Below are 12026 nucleotides of genomic sequence, written 5' to 3' on the forward strand. Positions count from 1 at the left end.
ACTTGGGGGCATATTACCAACAACTACCGAAAATTATCGCTAAATAGGCTTAGCGACAATTTTCCTATCACCAAGCATCGCCGGATTTTATTGCTGAGATAACGTGCTATTAGCAACGTTTATCTTAAAAGCGATAACATTTCCGGCGATAGCGGCGAAATCCGTGAATATCGCTGAGAATACACCGATATTCATGCATTATCGCTAACAGGGTCTTAGAAATTATATCCACCTCCCATTGGATATAATGGCTAAGAACTGGTCTGAGCAGGCGTTAGTTTTTGGAGATATTCGGGCTTAGCGCGAATATTTCCATTGCTACGCCTGCCTTGCTAATAGGCGATAGCAATGTTAGCGACTGTTTTCAGTCGCTAACAGTTTGGGTACGCCCACTTTGCATGTCATTAGCGATAAATATCGCTAACATGCAAATCAGGCCCCAAACGGCTCGCTATCGCATCAAAGCTGTCGCTAACATCAGTTAGCGACAGCTTGCTAATAGGGCGATGGAATCATCGCCTCTTAGCGGCTGAAAACGGCAGCTAAAGCCGCAATAATCCAATATCGTCAGCCTTGGTAATATGCCCCTAAATGTGCACGGTGTCTGCACCCCTCCCCTCTTACGGGTTTGATGTGACTCGAGGCCAGTGATGGAAGCTCATCCGTCTGCCGTGGGGGCCTTCAGGCCCCTCAGCTCTCCTCCCACCATCCTCCCACTAGCGCTAAATCCAGACCGAACCAGTGTGGCCAGAAGCGATTCCAGCAGCGGTGGATGCTGCCCTCGAAGACCCTCTCCTATTGGGCGTCCCTGGTGCCTGCTGCTTTGAAGAGCCCGTCCGCTGGGCTCACCAAGTTACTTGTTTTAACTGTGCTCTCCACGCCTAGCAATATTTGGTTAGAGGCAGGGCTCGGGTTGGGGTACTACGAGGGTGGATGGCGTCCCCCCACTTATTTTACCGGGAGGACGCCGTCCCCCCTGCCAAACACTGAGTCGGCCCTTACTTTAGTTTTGGATAACATCCGCACTCGAGTTGATAGGGGCCAGACTACCCTCCTTATCCTGCTAGATCTTACGGCTGCGTTTGATACCCTCTCTCCCTCGGTCTTAAAATCTCGTCTGAGGGAGATTGGGGTGGAGGGGTCCGCACTGAGTTTGCTGTTGCTGTCCTCCTTTCTAGACCAGAGGGAACAGAAAGTAAAGCTGGGGGAGTTTCTATCTCCATCCCTGCCTGTGCACTGTGGGGTCCCGCAGGGGTCGGCATTAAGTCCGACCCTTTTTAACATCTATGTGACCCCACTTGCCAGACTTATTAGATCTTTTGGGATGGAGGTAGTCTCTTATGCCGACGACACCCAGATCTTGGTCTCTCTCTCCCAGCCTGCCACCTTGGCTGCCTCCAATTTTAGATCCTGCATGGAGGCAGTCGCTCAATGGATGATTTGCAATTCATTGAAGTTAAATGGTGAGAAGACGGAGATCCTGGTGTTCGGAGGAAAGGAGGATATTTGGTCGGCGAATTGGTGGCCCGCATCACTGGGAGCTTGCCCAGTACCTGCTGCCTTAGCTAGAAATGTAGGTGTCCTTATAGACCCTACCCTCAGTATGCGTCAGCAGGTGAACAGAACAGTTTCCACTTGCTGGGGCATAATCTACATCTTGAGGAAGATTAAGCACTACCTTTCTCAGCATAGGCTCCCGACTTGATTATTGTAATGCGTTGTATGCAGGACTCAACAAGGGGCTGCTTCAGCGCTTACAAATGGTCCAGAACGCGGCAGCCAAGTTTGTGTTAGATCTGCCCAAACGTGCGTCAGCCACCTCTGCAAGGAAATCCTTACATTGGCTTCCGATTGAGGATAGGATCTCTTTTAAAATAATGTGTCTGACCTACGGGGCCCTTGCAAGACATAGTTCAGGTGGGATAAAAGACCTTTTGGTACCTTATGCCCCCTCCAGAAATTTGCGTTCCTCCAATAAATCTCTGTTATTGGTACCTCGCGTCCGCAGAGCCAAATGGGGTGGCAGAGCTTTCTCTAGCCTAGCTCCGAAAATGTGGAACGCTCTGCCTGTGGAAATTAAATCCCTTCCCACCATGCAATCTTTTAGAAAGGCTCTGAAGAATCGGCTATTTGCTAAAGAATACATGTAGTTCTGTTTTGCCTTTATTGATTTTGTTTGTTAGGCGCCTTGATGCCTTCGGGTTTTAGTTGCGCACTATAAATTACTTTTTCATTTCATTTCATTTCATTTCAAACAGCTGGACTTTACTCTTTGACCTCTCTGGGACGAGATCGGTGCTCACCTTTCGTGACGTCACTTCCTGTCGTGACGTCACTTCCATTGAAAGCGTCCCCCCACTTCTTTTTTAAGGACTTGTACCCTGGTTAGAGGGCATCTGAGTTCTCAGCCATGCACGTCTACTTTTTGGGGGCTAACACTTGGTTTGTTTACATTTCACTTTCTGTCCTTGATATCACCAACACCGGAAGCCGCATATCTGCGGGCAGCCTCCGGTATGTGACCTCACAGGAAGGAAGCCACAGTGTGAATGGATCATCAGTATTTTGTGTTTAGAGCTCGATTTCTTAATGTGGACGGACTTTATCGTCCCTCCTTCCCCTTTAACTAATTTCAGGAGAAATGACACCTGGGGGCATATTACCAACAACTAGCGATATTTATCGCTAAACAGGCTTAGCGACAATTTTTTTATCGCCGCACATCGCCGGATTTTATCGCTCAGATAAGGTGCTATTAGCAACATTTATCTAAAAAGCGATAACATTTCCGCCGATAGCGGCAAAATCTATGAATATCGCTGAGAATACAGCGATATTCACGCATTATCGCTAGTAGGGTCTTAGCCATTATGCCCACCTCTCATTGGATATAATGGCTAAGAACTAGTCAGAGAAGGCGTTAGGTTTTGGAGATATTTGCGCTTAGCGCAAATATTTCCATCGCTACGCCTGCGTTGATAATAGGCGATAGCGATGTTAGTGACTGTTTTCAGTCACTAACAGTTTGGGTACGCCCACTTTGCATGTCATTAGCGATAAATATCGCTGACATGCAAAACGGGCCCCAAACCGCTCGCTATCGCCTAAAAGCTGTTGCTAACTGCTGTTAGCTGCAGCTTTCTAATACGGCAATGAAAATATCGCCGCTTAGCGGCCGAAAACGGGCGCTAAAGTGGCGATAATGTCATTTCGCCAGCCTTGATAATATGCCCCCTACTGTGGATCGATGTTGTTGCAGTCATTGATAACCCCAATTCTCCACCTGCACAGACAGTGCCTCCATTCATATGATTTGTTGTGCTTGTAAACCGCCACATGTCGCCTACATTCTACTTTAAGTTTTTACATCTCTCATATATGTATATTTTCTGCCTTATTTCCTGTACACAAAGGACGACACAGTAGAATCAAAGATATGTTGAAACGTCTCAATATGCCAATCCACTTGCAAACAATGATTGAATACATAAATGCATTACGCTGGAAAACAGTTTCAAAAAACACTTTGGGCCCGATTCACAGAATGAACTTAAGACTCATTCCTAAACTTACTACTATTTTGGTATTCACAGAATGCACTTACTACTTTTGGCATTCACAGAATGTGCGTACTACTTTTGGTATTCACAGAAGTTAGGATTTTGTCATAAGTCTGTCTTAAGTTTGTCTTAAGACAAACTTAAGACAAAATCCTAACTTCTGTGAATACCAAAAGTAGTAAGTGCATTCTGTGAATACCAAAATAGTAGTAAGTTTAGGATTGAGTCTTAAGTTCATTCTGTGAATCGGGCCCTTTACTTTTTCAAGGGAAGGCTAGGCATTACTGTGTGATCCTTGAAATTGAGGCGATAATAACGTGTTAAATTTCCTTTTGTGATACAGCACGTTTTTGTTTAGATTTTTGGGATATATGTATACGAAATTACTAATGCCACTATTATGTAGCTCTTGCGATTTAGGTGTTTCGCGACAAGTTATATTCTGCAGTTATTTTCATCAAAGGCTTCTGGGGGTAGCATGCAAAACATCGCTAACTTGTTCGCGAAACTTCCAAAATAAAATTGAAGCTCTGAAAAGTCTATTCAGTGGTGGGCGTCCCTTGGCATTAGAGCCCATTTTTACAAGAACAATAGACTCTACTGTTCTTGCAAAGACGGTCAGTGATGCAAAGTGATGTACACCATCACAGAGAAGCTTGCTTCCAACTTGGGCTCCCTTTCACAAAATAAAGCTGGGCTGTTGAGGTTTGTTTCTGCCTGACTGTAGCGCTTTGACTGAAATGTGTGTAAATCAGGGAACGTTTCCGAGTGCCACAGCTATGATGGCTACAACATCTGCCCAGTGAAATACTCCTGCAATTTTGGGAGGTTTAATGTTGGATAAGTTGTGAACAGAGCTCTGCATCTGGTTGTTGCTAACGGCATCACTTCTTCTGCACTGTTTTGCTTGCTCAGTTTTCTTTCCATTGCCCACAGGAAAACCACGGTACAAGCCTTGGTGGGATCAAGGCTTGACTATGCTAGCGTGCTCTACCTTGGCCTTCCTGAGTACCCTCTATCGCGTTTGAAGGTGGTGCAGAACTCGGCGGCTCGGGCAATTTTTGGCCTCAGCTGTAGTTCCCACGCTGTGGGTTTGCTGAAGTCGCTCCACTGGTTGCCAATTTGGAAATGCATTGAGTTTAAAGCTCCCACCACCGCATTTAAGGCACTCCACAGCACTGGTGCACTTTACTTAAGGAAGAGAATTGTTTTTCATCTTCCGTCTAGAGCCTTACGCTCGGCGTCATTGGCACTGACCACGGTCCCGGCAATTAGGCGTGCTCGGACCGGGGGGTCGATCTTTTAAATATCTGGCGCCGCGGGCCCGGAATGCCCTGCCACTGTCATTAATAAAGAGCGAGAACTTACTGTCCTTTAGAAAAGAGCTCAAAACGTGGCTGTTCCACCAATAATCTCCCCCCTCCGCCGGGGTTATGCTGTGCTGGGTCTGACAGCGCCGGGACACTCTGCTTGAGTAGCTGAGCGCTTACCAAAACACCAGTTAACATAACATGTGTTCCATAACATTAAAATATACACTTTGGTTTGGAGCAGGGCCCAAGTCCTAAAAAAAGAAGTGGGGGGACGCTGATGTCAGGACAGGAAATGACGTCACGAAAGGTGGCTTGCACTCAGGTGCAGTTTATTTTTTTCTAGGCACGTTGGGGCAGATTTACGAGCCCCTTTTGGGCCTTTTACGCCGCCGTTGCATCACTTTTGTGACGAAGCAGCAATGCAAAAGATGCGCCATGGTGCGGAGTACTTACAACGTGACGCATCTGGGAGATACTTCACGTTGTAAATCCCTGCGCCAGAAGGAGGCCCCGTGGTGGCGTAGGCATGGCGCATAATAAGTGGTGCATCCCTGCTGATATGCAGGGATGCGCCACTTATTGTAAATCTGCCCCGTCGAGTTTAAGTGATTTGCCCAGAATCAGAGGATGTTAAACTGATGCTATGACTAGAACCCAGTTCCCCAGTTCCAAAATCGGCCATTACATTACGCACATCCTCCCCCAAATACACTATTGGTCCTGCTCGGGTGAGCATACGTCTCTCCATATTAGCCCCCAGGAACTGCTACACAGCACTTAATTGTGGTGTACTGTCTCGCAGCGTTTGTGAGAAGGTGGAGCTGGGAACATGGAGATGTCGTCCTTTGCCCAGGATCACACGTTTTTACCAAGTGTAGAAAGTCAGGATTAGAACTCTGGCTCACTGTCTGCCTGTACTATTAAGAAGGCATTCAAGGTTGTGCTCATCTTCTCATTTGAATTAGACAATCACAGTTAATATGCGGAGATTAATCACATTAATGATTTAAACATACGGGGCCTCATTTCATGTCGCAAGGATGTTTTCACGCAGCGATTTTTATTTTTTTATTTTTTGTCAGGGCGTCATTTCCGGTTCAGATACATCAATAGTCACCTTCCACAACACCCTATTTATTCGTAAGTCGTTGGTAACAAACTTGGCAACAAGTGCGCAAGCTATCCCATTGACCCTTTACCTGTGAAGGAAAAAGGTCACGTTAATAAAATACATACAGTAAATTATTATTACATTTACTCCACCTGTCTTCATCCGTTTTCTCCTCTCTCCGGTCCCCAAACTGGTTCCTGGATTGAAGGGAAAAAAATAAGAAGAAGCAGTTTAGTGGTCCCTCCGGGGCCCCTTGCGTGTACAAGTAGACCTCCGTTGGGGTTGCTTTCGTTCCCTGAGTCTTTCTGGGGCCCCTGCGTTTACAGGCCGCCCCTTGGGTACTCAGGTTTCGTCTTCGCTATCTCCATCTGATCCGTCCAGTGCTGCGTAGTCGCGCAGGAGGCTGTGGATCATCTTACTGCATCCCAGGGTTGATGTCTCCTTTTTCCCTACTACCAGGCGGTTTCTGGAGAACAGAAGAACATCTTTGAAGCAGCACAGGAGCCTCCAGCATCCCTGGCGGTCTCCTAGTGCGTGTGTCCCTGGGAACAGTCCATACATCACCGAGTCAGCAGTGATGCAGGGCATAGGTATCCAGGCCCTAAGCTCCGTGCCTAGGGCCTTCAGCAGGTCCTGTGCATACGTGCACTCCCAGAAGAGATGGTATGTTGTCTCATCCTTGGTGCACCCTCTGGGGCAGGACTTGTATCGGTTGAGTCTTCTTGCGTGCATGAAGGCTCTCACAGGGATTCCTCCTTGGATGGCCATCCAGGCGGTGTCTTTGTGCTGGTTTGTCAGGCGTTTGGAAGCGACAATTCCCAACACGTGGTCTGCTGTGGCTGAGGGGAGGGCGCCGATCGGCTCGCTGATGTCTCTGGCACGTATCTGTCGTTGGACAAGTCGGGGGTCCATGTGGCGGGGCTACTTGCCTCCAAGCCGAACTCCTTTACGAACTTCTCCACTTCTTTGTAGTACCATGGGGTCTCCCAGTTGTACGGGATGGTCATCAGCCACTCTGCCCATCCCAGGATGGCAGCAGGAAGAAGCGTGCCATCAGAAAGCCGGCATGGCTCTCGTCTTCGGCCCTCAGGGTGGTCCTCACGCAGTTGCACACGAAGGTTCCCCTCAGGATATTGGCGATGTCCGGCACTCCCTTGCTTCCCTTGTCGTGGGTTTTGAACATCACCGCCCTCTTCACTCTGTCCATCTTCGAGCTCCAGATGAAGTAGAAGATCATTCTTGTGATGGCCTTGGCCGTACTGGTCTGCACCGGCCACACTTGAGCGACGTACTGGAGCACTGGCAGGGTCTCGTTATGCAGGACCAAAGACTTCCCTTCGATCATCAGCTTCTGGAGGCTCCAGAGTCCCAGCTTCTGCCTCGTCTTCGCCAGTCTTTCCTCCCAGGTCTTCTCCGCTGCATCTTCTCTGCCGAACCAGACTCCAAGGATCTTCAGGGAGTCTTGCTTGATGGGGAACGGCAGTGGGTCCCGGGGAGGGCCCAGTGTCCAAAGAGTAGGGTTTCTGACTTGGCACTGTTGATCTTCGCTCCTGATGCCTTCCCAAACTCGATACAAGTCCTTTCCAGTTCCCTTATGGACGTCCCGTCCGCGCAGAATACTGAGACGTCATCCATGTAGAGGGAGCACTTCACCTCTCTGCTACCTCCGCTTCCCGGTGCCTTCACTCCTCTGATGTTCCTGTTCTGCTGGATGCGTTCCGCGAGGAGTTCAATTACGCAGATGAACAGGAGGGGGAGAGCGGGCATCCCTGCCTCACCCCTGATAGGGCCGGGAAAGGGTCGGTACTCCAGCCATTCACTGTTGCCGTGCTGGAGATGTCTGTATATATTGTTTTCACCACGTCGGAGAAGAAGTCCCCCAGGCCCAGTGCCCTGAGTGCCCGGTCCATGAACTCATGGGAAACGCGGTCGAACACCTTCTCCTGGTCCAGGCTGACCAAGGCCGCCGGGACCTTGCGGCCCTTGACGTACTCGATCGTGTCCCGGACCAGGGCCAGGCTGTCCGCGATTTGCCATCCCGGTATACCACAGGTCTGGTCTGGGTGGACTATCTTTGCTACTACTTTCTTTAGGCGGTTGGCCATTACCTTCGCGAGAATCTTGTAGTCCACATTGAGGAGAGAGATGGGCCTCCAGTTCTTGAGGTCTTCTCTCTCTCCCTTCTGCTTGTACAAGAGTGTTATCATACCCTCTCGCAGGGATTGCGGCATACTGCCCTTGCCCACCATTTCCTCGTAGAGGTCCAGCAAGTCCGGCCCGATCAGGTACCATAGTTCGACATATAGTTCCACTGGGAGACCGTCATTCCCGGGTGTCTTGCCTCTCTTGGAGGTTGTGGTGGCCAAGTGCAGCTCTTCCAGGGTGAAAGGCGCGTCAAGGCCTTCTCTCTCTTCCGGACCCAGTGTCTTTGAGATGCCCTCCAGGAAACTGTCCGCCTGGGCCCTCTCTGACGCCTTCGGTGAGTAGAGTTCGCCGTAAAAGTCTGTTACGACTCTCATGACGTCCTCTTTCTCACTTTGGAGGTTGCCCTCCGAGTCCCGAAGTCCCACCAGCAGTGTGTGGGCTGAGTGAATTTTCTTAAAGAAGAACGAGTTGCATTTCTCGCCCTTCTCGAGGTTCTCGGTTCTGGTCCTGAAGATGATTTTCTTGGATTCTTCCCTAAAGTGCTCTGTGAGCCCTTTTCGGGTGTCTTCCAGGTCGTCATCTACGTCCCATCCCCTGAGCTCGAGTTCGTACAGTTGCTGCAGTTTGCTCTGCATGCCCCTGAACGTCCCCTTCTTTTCCGGAACCTGACCTTCACCCATTCCCACCACTTGCTGGCGGATTGAAAGAGGCCCTTCATGTCCTTCCACTCTATGTACGCGTCTCTGAGGTTCGCCACTAACTCCTCGTTGTCCAGCAAAGAGCAGTTCAGCTTCCACAAACCTGGGCCAGCGGGGAACTTCCCTGTAAGTTCCCCCTCGAAACTGACTGCTCTGTGGTCAGAGAAGTGGACGGCGACCATGGAGCTTCACCCAGCTTTACTGTTGGGGAGGTGAGTAGGTCGATCCTCGAACGCACGGATCCGTCCGGCTTGCTCCAGGAATAATTCCTGGCGTTCGGCCCCATGCTCCTGATGACATCCTGGAGGGACGCCTCCTTTATCATCTCCACCAAGAGCCTGGACGTCACATCCATCCCTGCAGAGCCTGGCCCACTGCATCCATCCAACTCTACAATGCAGTTGAAATCACCACCCATCAGAATGGTTCTGGAGGTTACGAGTTGCATCCTGAGCACCCTGAACATCTCGAGTCGCTCATTCTTCTCCGGGGGGGCATAGACGTTGATGAGCCGAACGGGCTCACCGGCCCACGAGCCGTCCACGACCAGCACTCTGCCGTTGACCTGCTCGGTGACTTTGTCCGCGGTGAAATGCCTTCCCCTGATCAGAATGGCCACTCCAGATGATTTGCAATCGTTCCCTCCAGACCAAAAAGACGGCCCGTGCATCCACTGCCGTTCAAGCTGGCTGTACGACTGGGTGTACGGAATTCTGCATTCCTGCAGAAAGCAGATATCTCGGTTCTGGGTGGCTAGGAAGCGCAACGTGCCGACCCGCCTGACCTGATCCTTCATGCTTCTGACGTTTAGGGTGAGCAATGATATAGCCATTGTCTCTGTGCTATCGGTCAGTGTCTGGTTTCTGTACCTACTGGGGTTGAAGGCCCTGGGTGTCCCTACTGTGCTTGTAGGTTATCCTGTTCTTCCATTGGCCCCCACTCCACTGAGGCATCTCCTCCGTATTCAATGAGCTCCTCATGTTCTATTTCCAGGTCCCAATGCTCTGGTACGGGTATGGTTGCCAAACTGTTGAGTTGGCGGTGGAGGTCCTGGAGGGTTGATCCTACCCTTTCCTGCTCGTCTCCCTCTCATCCTCCTCCATTTCGTCCTCCTCGCCGCTCTCGATGACGATGGCGGTTCCGTTTCCTGTTTCTTCATCGGTGCCCGCGTTGTTCACCTTCTTGTTCTTCAGGAAATCCTCCTCCTCTTGTAGCTTCCTTTTCTGGGGGGTTGTCCGTTGGGGGTTTCCGTCTGGCGTCTCCCCATCTTCCAGCGTCTCCGGCTTGGGTCCCGTTGGCGGTGGTTTTTGTGCTGCCACCATCTGGATCCTTGCGCTGGAGTGTTTTTGCTCTTTGGTTTCCGCGAGTTTTAAGGCCTTCTGGCGCAGCGACTGGGATTGTACTTGCCCCCATGACTCTGGTATGGGCAGCCACTCGTCTTCGCTGTCTTCCTCCGACCTTCCTCCTTTCTTCTTTCCCTTCTTGTCTGTTTTCTTGGCTACCTTTGCCTTGGCAGAGTCCTTTTTCTCCTTTCTCGCCTCCTTGGTCTCTGTTTCTGGCGTTGGTACCGTCTCTCCGGTGGCCTCCTCTGTCGGTGCTGCTTCTTGTGGAGCTCCGTCATTGGGGGGTTCCGGGTGTTCCTTGGCTGTTGATTCCGCAGCCGGTGTGGGTTCCCTTGGGGTTTCCGTTGGCGGGGCCTTCACTGACACTCCGTCCTCGGGTTCTCCTTTGGGGGTCTGGGGTTCCTTGGTCGGTGTTCCCTCAGCCGGTGTGGGTTCCCTCAGGGCTTCCTTTGGCGGGGCCTTCACTGACACTCCGTCCTCGGGGTTCCCTTTGGGGGTCTGGGGTTCCTCGGCTGGTGCAGTCACAGTAGGTGGTGGTGGTCCTGTGTCCGGTCCTGCTTTGGGGCCCTCTGTGTTGCTCTGGCCTGGTCCTGTGGGGGTTGCCATTTTCCGATCCTGGCCCTTCTGGTCTACCTTCCCGGGTGTCGCTGTTTTTCCCGTTCGGTCTCTGGCGTCCTTCAGGAGGGTGTTCAGGTTGGCATTGGCTTTTGCCGAGAGCTTCGGCCTGGTCTGTCTCCATGGTTGGCTCCAGGCTGGGCTCGCTGCAGCGGCCGCTGCATATGTCTTCGGCAAGTCTGACTTGGGGCATCGGTAGTACGTGTGGCCCACCTCTCCACAGAGGTTGCACTTCCTGATCCCTTTGCATGAGCTTGCGTCGTGCCCGGACTGCTTGCAGATCCAGCAGAATTTCACAGGGCAATCCTTGCCGGCGTGGCCCGTGCCTTCGCACTTCCTGCAGGTGAAGGGTTGTCCTGGGTACTTGATCCTCCCCATGTCTGATCCTAGGTAGAAGCTGGCTGGTGGGTGTTTCATGCCATCTCTCCCTGATGGGTCCTTGTGGAGGTCGATCTGTGCCTGCCAGGTCGTGTTCCAAATTCCGTTGGGGTCCCTGACCGTGGTGGGTCCTGTCAGGGTGGTGCCGTACCTTTGGAGGAGCAACGCGATGTCTTTGTCTGGCATGTGGTGGTTGGTCATCTCAACCGTTATCCTCTTCTCCGTGGTTGCTGGCTCCATTCCTGCCGTTACGCTGAAGTTGCTGTAGGGTGTCTCCTCCTTTTTCCCTTGAAAGAAGTCCCAGTACTTCTTGAAGAGTGCTTGGGTAAAAAAGCTGAGTAGGAAGATCATGCCCGATGCGGATGCCTGGCAACTCAGTATCTCGTCCCCTTGGACCCCTGCTGGCTTGAGGATTTTGTTCACGAATGAGGCTCGCTCCATTCGAGGTCCGGTTTTGTCCTTTATCTCCCACCGCATGAGCTGGGTGTGGCGGTGGGTGATGCTGTACCCATTGAAGGGTTCGGGGGCTGTCCTATGCCTGGTCTCTGCCTCACCCTTCCCTCCACTCCCTGGTTTGGCTGCCTTGGGGTTTCCAGGGGCACCTGTTTTCCCTCCTGGTGCCTTTGGTCCTGGGGCCTGGGGTACCGGGGGCTTGGGGGGGCCAGCCTTCCCTGCGCTGGTGCCCACTTCAGAGGTGCATGTGCTGTCCATGAGTTTTTCACAAGCTTGGAACACTCCCACCCCGCCCCCCCTCATGTCAGTCCAGCACTGCTTAAAACGGACCCAATATAATGCTGACTTCCTCAGATCTCTTTTGTAGGCATAGAGTGGCTTTGGTAGGCGTTCATCACTTGCCACCTCTC

The sequence above is a fragment of the Lissotriton vulgaris genome, chromosome 1_2 (genome assembly GCF_964263255.1).
Source record: "Lissotriton vulgaris chromosome 1_2, aLisVul1.2, whole genome shotgun sequence".
NCBI lineage: Eukaryota > Metazoa > Chordata > Amphibia > Caudata > Salamandridae > Lissotriton > Lissotriton vulgaris.